We start from the raw sequence: 8,356 nt of genomic DNA on the forward strand, positions 1-8,356 counted from the left end.
TAGGCCTTCCGGGATACAGGACTGAATCAGCCACAGAGTTTATCTTAGAAAGGTGTATTAGTTTGGTGGTAAGATACACAATCAAAAGCAGTAACAGTTTTTAGGTGCAATAATGATGATAATATTTGCAACAATTTGTTAACTACTCACCATGTGCCTCTCAGTGAATGAAGTGCTTCATAATCATCTCATTCGACCTTCAGGACAATGTAAGCACTACATTCTCATTTTTCACCACTCATGCTCCATTTATGAGTGGTTAACGGAGCAAATGTTTCAAATGTTGAAACTAGCATGGTGCCATTTTTAGTCTAAGCCACAGTTGAATACAGTATATAAAATTGAGCCACACAAAGAAATTGATTGGAGTCAATAGGGTGAGGGAAGAGATCTGTAGGTCACCTCTGCTAGTGAGACCCAACCTTGGATGACCTGCAGATGTTAAATGCTGCATGCAAAACAACTGCACAGAATTCAGAGAATAGGCAGTGCTGGATGGGGCCCTGACTGTTGATGTACTGGAACCTTTCCTTCAGCTGACTCGTATGGTACCACTTAGAAATAAATCCTTTTGTCGGTGATAGAAAGAATCTCTTGCTTAAGTGGCAAATGATTGGAGCTGTTCATTTTGAGGCTTTTGACCAAAACACAAAAGACAAAGAGCAACCTAAATAATCTAGGAGAAAGGGCATGCACAATTCTAAGACTGGGATCTAACTCCTTGATAGCCAGTCAATGATATGATAGGATAAATGTTCCATGAGTTTGGATTGAGGATCTTCTATGGTTCCAGTATGAACCCAGTGTTGGATGACTGGATGATCAATGGAACAGACATAAAAATGGGAAAATAGGAAGAGGAGCAGAGGAAAAAATAATGAATTTAGTTTTATAAATGTGGTTTGTACGGTATCTGTGGCCACTGAGGTAGAAATATCTAGGGGGCACAAGTAGGAATGGCTTTCAAAACACAGAGCTGGATTAGAGATGTAAATCATTATCCAGAATGAGCACATAAGGAGAGAAAGAAGGAGTAAGAGTAAACCACAGAAATTGCAAAAATTTAAAGGAAGAGCAAAAGAAACACTCTTTCAAAGAGATGGAAACAGACACAACAGAGAAATATTTTTAAAATAATAATGAGAAAAAGGGCTGTCAAGGGAACAAATGGAAATGAAAATTTCAAAAAGGAAGAAAATAACCAAAAATTTGTTCTCAAGACATTTTATTATTCATATCTTAAAAATCCGATTTCTACTTTATTACCTACAAAAAAATAAATTTCAGGTTGATGAAAAACTAAAATATGAGAGGCACTGATATGGTTTGGCTCTGCGTCTCCACTCAAATCTCATCTCTAACGATAATCCCCACGTGTTGGAAGAGGGGCCTGGTGGGAGATAATTGGATCATGGGGTTGTATTTCTTCCTGCTGTTCTTGTGACAGTGAGTGAGTTCTCATAAGAGCTGATGGTTTTAATGTGTGCCACTACCCGCCACCCCTCCTGCCACCATGTAAGATGTATTTTGCTTCCCTTTCACCTTCCACCATGATTACAAATTTCCTGAGGCCTCCCAAGCCATGCAGAACTGTGATTCAATTAAACCTCTTTTCTTTATAAATTACCAAATCTCAGGTAGTTCTTCATAGCCATGTGAAAATGAAGTAATAACAGTCACTACTTAAGAAATTCTAGAAAGAAAATGGCTTTATAAATTGTAAATATGAGATACAAGAAATCACCAGCTACATGGATGAGTTGATTTGTCACAATAAAATTTAAAATACATTTTCAAAAAAATAGAAAACAAAAGCATAAATTAAAAGACAAGCCCAAGACTGGGAAAAGATACATTTAATGAATGTATCAAAAAGATTGAGAATTTAAAATATATAAAGAACTCACACACACACACACACACACACACACACACACACACAAAATTAAAAACAAAATAATCAATAGAAAAGTCGTCAAAAGATATGAGCAGAGAATACATAAGAAAATATGAATTGCTAATATAAACATTTGAAAAACACTTTAAACTTCAATGAAATGAACAATTTAAGCAATGAGATATTCTTTCACACTCATCAGATTCGCCAAACTATAAAACAATGACAGTGCCCATTGCAAGGAGGTAAAGCAGTGTTTCCCAAGCTGGACACTTGTCACTGGGGCCAGATAATTCTGTATTGTGGTGGATGTCCCGCACATTGTAGGATGTTTAGCAAATGGTAATTACCAAGATTTTTAGAATGCAGTTTCTCATTTACCGTGGACATGACCATAAAATAATTTCCCACTAGATTTTTTTATCTGTTACCTTGCTAGCAAGTAGTCTGTTGGGAACATTTTATTAACTCTTTATTAAACTGCTACTTGTTTTGCTTCCATTACCTAAATGAGCACTATCCAATAGAAATACAATGCAAGCCACAGGTGATTTTCTAATAGCTATTTCATCGGTAATCAATGAGATTTTGCAACAGCTACATTTCAAATTCTCCCTGACAAGAGTACATGCACAGATCTCTTGAGCCTTGCAAATGTGCTTTGCCTGGTGAATACACATTATAACCTTTCTGGGTTGCTAATAACCAAGTGGTTTGTACATAGTGGAGCTAACTTAGGGAGGTTGGTTCCAAGACTCATTCATATTCATTATATGAACATCTCTGGACATGTAAACTTATATTTATATGATTGCTATCTATAAATTTAAAAAGAAAGAAAAGGATGTTTAGCAGTGTATACATTGCCTTTGTCCACTAGATGCCAATAGAATGACCCCACCCCCACTGGTTGTGACAACTAAAAATATCTCTACACATTACCAAAAGTCACCTGCAGGGCACAATCACCCCCCACCTCCATTGAGAAGTACCAGTGTCAAACACTGCTGGTGAAAGTGTAAATTGTTACAATTTTCAGAAGTAAACTGGCAACAACTAGTGAAACTGAAGAGGTGCAGAATCTATGATCAAATAAGGTATTTTTAATTCTATAGATTGGAGAAATCTCACCTAAGTGCTCTAAAAGACATGTCCAAAACTGTTGTGACATTGATTGACTATTGAAAATGTGTGAACAATCTAAATATTGATCAAGGAGAGTAGAGAAACTGTGTCAAATTCTTCAATGCAATACTACGCAAAATAAAACAAAACACAAATAACAACAATAATTATCAACATAGTTAAACTTCACAAACATAACATGAAAGGGGAAAACATTACAGTAGAACAGCTAGATGATGCCATTAATGGAAAGCTTGAAAACATGAAAAACAACTTCACATATTGTTTATGGATGCATATACATGTACTAAATCACGGTTGTTGGCAGGTGATATTCCAAATTCTTTGAAAGGCAAAAGAGAAGAAACAGACATTTTGCTCCAAAGGTCAGTGTACATCAGAAGCCACTACATCTCATTCACATTGTTGTGACTGTTGCTGGCCTTGTTGGCACAGAGCAGCAGTCTGGCCCGCAGCTTCTCCAGGCCTGCAGCTTCTCTAGGTGCACAGCTTTTCCAGGTCCATGGCTCCTCCTTCAGCTTCTCTGAGTCCAATGCCAAGTGTGTGTGCTGCTCCATGGCAAAGGGTACCCAGCTTCTTTTATATTACCTTCATCATCGAGGTCGGAGGCAGTGAAATACTGACCTATATTCCATTTTATCCTCACTCTGCCCTACTCCATGTCTATCTTGTCTTCGGCACTACTGACCTTACTAAACTGTAGTAATTTCAGGCCCATGACCTGAGGCAGAGGTAATAGTCTTCCACTTCTTCAACAGCTTCTACAATCATATAAAACCTAATCTCCATCACACATCCCTTATTCCATATCACTCAGAGTGGTTCTGCTTTCCTGCTGGAACACTAACTGATACAGTATGTTTGAATGTTAAATAACATACATAGATTACGAGTAGCCTCTGGGGACGAGGGAGGAGAATGGATTAGCTGTGGCTCACCAAGATCTTCAACATTATTTATGATTATATGATTATTATATTAACAGTATTATAAATGTGTCCATAGTTTATTATTTATAATAAATTATAAAATTGTATATGTTATAATGAACTTTCATGTGTAAATTTCTTAAGCCAGTTGCTGGGTACCCAATAACTGAATGAACAAGTGAGCAACATTGGGCAATTTACTGAGCCTCTCATTTTTTATTTCCTTATCTGCAAAATGATAGGATTAAATACTGTTTATGTGCCATCCAGGTCTAAAAGTTCTTGAGCTCCATTAGTACAATCTATTGATATACAACATGTCAAGAAATAAAATACCTGTTTTCAAATGTTTGAAGGCCATCATGGAAGATGGTGATTTTTTCTACCCTATATTGTTTTTGAGAGTACTATAAGAAACAATTGCCTATCTATTAAATTTGCCCACCAAAGGCAGAAGAGAACTTTAAAACTAATGTGTTCACTCTTCCTGGGACAATCCAAGCAGAAGACAGATGAGGATTTACCATGGGGGATACAGAAGAACTTACCATCTTGGGAAAGTGATAAAGCTGGATGGCCTCTAACATTTCCCTAAACTTGAATTGGCTACTTTTTGTACGAATATTTTCCATTTCAACTATTAGCTTAGAAGGTTGCAAAAGAACAGTCCAGGTCCAGTTTTTTTTCTATTATAACAGATATAGCATTACCATTTGTAATTGTTGATCAAGGCATAAGCAATTTCTTGCTTGTCAATTTGAACATCTAGCCAGGAATAAATAGCACACAGTATGTGTAATGCAATCTTCAAAGTGTTTTATTGGAACAGTTCTTAGACCTCATACAAGGAAATAAAAAATAAGAAATGTAAATGAATGTGATGTCAGACTGAGGAAGCAAGTCTCTAGAGATCCCTGGAAGTTAGAATGGATTTTAAAATTCATTATGATTGAATTATAAAATAAATGAAAAACAGCAGGGTTAAATATGATGTTGATGGGAGCAAGAAAAGAAAGTTATTTGGATACACATGGCAGGGAGCATGCAAGTTCAGGTTCACCTCTAGGTCAAGGAAGAATTTTCTTCAAGGTTCTTCTCTTTCAGTGTTTACTCTGTACCAGGCACTGTGACTGCGCGAGTCACTTGAAATACAAAGACTGAGAAAATAGGGTATTAACTGCTCAGAACCTCATGCTTTTGGAGTGAGTGGGGGTTGGGAGGAAGACATATGCAACTGAGAGCAAATAATAATAGAAAAGTAATAGCTAAAATCTACTAGACACTAACCATGTGCCATATACTGTCCTATGTATTTTACATACATTAACGCATTTCATTCTCACATCAACCCTATAAGATAGGTACTGTTATTATTCCTGTTTTATAGTTACTAAACATGAGGAACAGATGAGTTAAGGAACTTACTTAGGTGACACAGCCTGTAAGTGGCAGAGCCAGGATTCAGACCCAAGTAGATCTAGATCTAGAGTCTGTGCTCCTGACAAAATAACGTATTGCCTCTTTCAATATTATAATGTTTCAGGGCTAAGAAGTCTGAAGATTGGTACTTTATTCTTATTGGTTTAATAATATATTCTTTAATAGCCCTGAAATACAGATTTTTAGTACTAAGTGGAAATAAAACAGAGACATTGCATAAAATCTAGCACAGATTAAGGCAGAGACATATATTTATCTGATAGTTCAGGCCCCAAGATGCTTATTAATGCCAAACAGGGTCTGTATTAGGCCATTCTTGCATTGCTATAAAGAAATACCTGAGACTGAGTAATTTGTAAAGAAAAGAGGCTTAATTGGCTCACAGTTCTGCAGGCTGTACAAGCACGTCATGGACATTGCTCAACTTCTGAGGAGCAATGCAGACAGAAAGCCAGCACATCACACGTGCGGAAGCAGGAGCAACAGAGAGAGATAGTGGGGAGTGATATGTCAAACCCTTTTTTTTTTTTTTTTTTTTTTGAGACGGAGTCTCGCTCTGTCGCCCAGGCTGGAGTGCCGTGGCGAGATCTCGGCTCACTGCAAGCTCCGCCTCCCGGGTTCACGCCATTCTCCTGCCTCAGCCTCCCGAGTAGCTGGGACTACAGGCGCCCACAACCGCGCCCGGCTAATTTTTTGTATTTTTAGTAGAGACGGGGTTTCACCGTGGTCTCGATCTCCTGACCTTGTGATCCGCCCGCCTCGGCCTCCCAAAGTGCTGGGATTACAGGCGTGAGCCACCGCGCCCGGCCTGTCAAACACTTTTAAACCACCAAATCGCTCAAGAATTCAATCACCAACACAAGAACAGCACCAAAAGGATGGTGCTAAACCATTTATGAGAAATCCAGCCCCATGATTCAATTACCTCCCACCAGGCCCCACTTCCAACATTGGGGATTACCATTAGACATGATATTTGGGTAGTGAAAATATTCAAACTATATCAAAGCCCATGATCCACTTCCATTTTATGTTGGAAATACTTATTGAATGTCAAAACTATAGCACACCCTGCCATAAAAGAGGGGAGGAGAGACACAAGAGACTTTTCCTGAACTTAAGAAGCTTAAACCCTAATAGGTGAGTTAAGCTAAGTACACAAATAACAACAGTAGAGGGAAGATTGTGATGAGGGCCTTAAAGGGGGTGCAAAGTGTTGAGAAGAGGAAATTTTCGTTCAGTCAGTGAGAGAATCAAGAAAGTCTTTCTGGAGGTGGTGACATCTTGAGCGCTTACGTGGGATTCTGATAGAGAAGGATGAATAAAGGGTTAAAGTATCCTGACAAAGGAAAGAGGAGAATGACAGAAAACAGAAAAGAAACCAGAGAAGTATTCTTAGTGATGATTAATTATGCGGATTGGTTGAGCAAAGTTGAAGTTGTGGATGAAAAAGTGGGTTGGGTCCCTGTGGAATGGCCCCTAAGGAGATAACAACTCAGAACTTTCATGATAAAAGGTCTTGTTTATTAGAGCCAGTTCATATTTATGCCCATGCTAGTTTGTCATTTTTCTACCATTTTTGTTTAATCTTTCTTTTATCTCTCCTTTTCTCTCGCTCTCTTTTCTTTCCTTCCTCCTCTTTCTTCTTTCTCTCTTTTTCCTTCCTTTCAGAGCCTAGAGTGCCTAGGTAACAGGGTCACTAAATATCTCAATTGAAATCTTGCACGATTACAATGTTTCTTTATTTCTTCCGTAGAACTCACATAAACATCTCTGTAACTAGAGAAAAAAACAAAACTGTGAAAATGTACTTATGCATAATTGTGTAAGATATTAAAATCTGTGCATAACTTAAAATAGAATGTGGCCGGGTGCGGTGGCTCAAGCCTGTAATCCCAGCACTTTGGGAGGCCGAGACAAGCGGATCACTAGGTCAGGAGATCGAGACCATCCTGGCTAACACGGTGAGACCCCGTCTCTACTAAAAAATACAAAAAACTAGCCGTGCGAGGTGGCGGGCGCCTGTAGTCCCAGCTACCCAGGAGGCTGAGACAGGAGAATGGCCCGAACCCGGGAGGCGGAGCTTGCAGTGAGCCGAGATCCGGCCACTGCACTCCAGCCTGGGCGACAGAGCGAGACTCCGTCTCAAAAAAAAAAAAAAAAAAAAAAATAGAATGTCATCTTATGATTGATTATTCATTTAATAAATCTTTCCTAGGAACAACTACACACCCACTATACAAAAAACTCAGAAAATTCTGAAGTGAATAAATAAAAATTCTTGCTTTCCAGATGTTCACAAAGTACCGGGTAAATAGGCAAGAGTGAGTTATACACCGTAGAGGTACAACACAGGCCTGTGAAGGAAAGGTCAGCCGCCTGGGTAACCTGTGAGTTCAAAGAAATTTGCCAGGTGGACTAAGGGAAAACAGTATCTTTGCAAAGGGAACAGCTTGTACAGAAACACATGAAGGAAGGCCTAGCTTATTTGCGGAATGGCAAGTAACTGGGGCATAAGATGCAGAAAGGGCAAGGCGCGGTGGCTCACGCCTGTATTCCCAGCGCTTTGGGAGGCCGAGGCGGATGGATCACCTGAGGTCAGAAGTTTGAGACCAGCCTGGCCAACATAGTGAAACCCTGTCCTTACTAAAAATACAAAAAGTAGCCAGGCGTGGTGGCGGGCGCCTGTAGTTCCAGCTACTTGAGAGGCTGAGTCAGGAGAATGCCGTGAACCCTGGGGGCAGAGCTTGCAGTGAGCCGAGATTGTGCCTGCCACTGCTCTCCAGCCTGGGCAACAGAGCAAGACTCCGTTTAAAAGAGAGAGAGAGAAAAGGAAAGTGACAAGAATGTGACTGTGAATGTAAACTAGAATCAGTTATAAAAGGACTGGAATAGCCAGTGAAGGATATTGAACTTTGAGCTTGAAGCCATTGAAAACCAGTTG

The 8,356-nt window shown here is 39.2% G+C and overlaps 1 non-coding gene across 1 annotated transcript; it reads left to right on the forward strand.

Moving 5' to 3' along the window:
* Positions 1 to 2,237: 2,237 nt before the first annotated feature.
* LOC123575393 (small nucleolar RNA SNORA32) lies at positions 2,238 to 2,359 on the forward strand. Its single transcript, XR_006700684.2, has one exon. It is a non-coding gene; the product is annotated as a small nucleolar RNA SNORA32 (small nucleolar RNA).
* The last annotated feature ends 5,997 nt before the right edge of the window (positions 2,360 to 8,356 follow it).

Source organism: Macaca fascicularis, chromosome 8 (assembly GCF_037993035.2).
Source record: "Macaca fascicularis isolate 582-1 chromosome 8, T2T-MFA8v1.1".
NCBI classification, from domain to species: domain Eukaryota; kingdom Metazoa; phylum Chordata; class Mammalia; order Primates; family Cercopithecidae; genus Macaca; species Macaca fascicularis.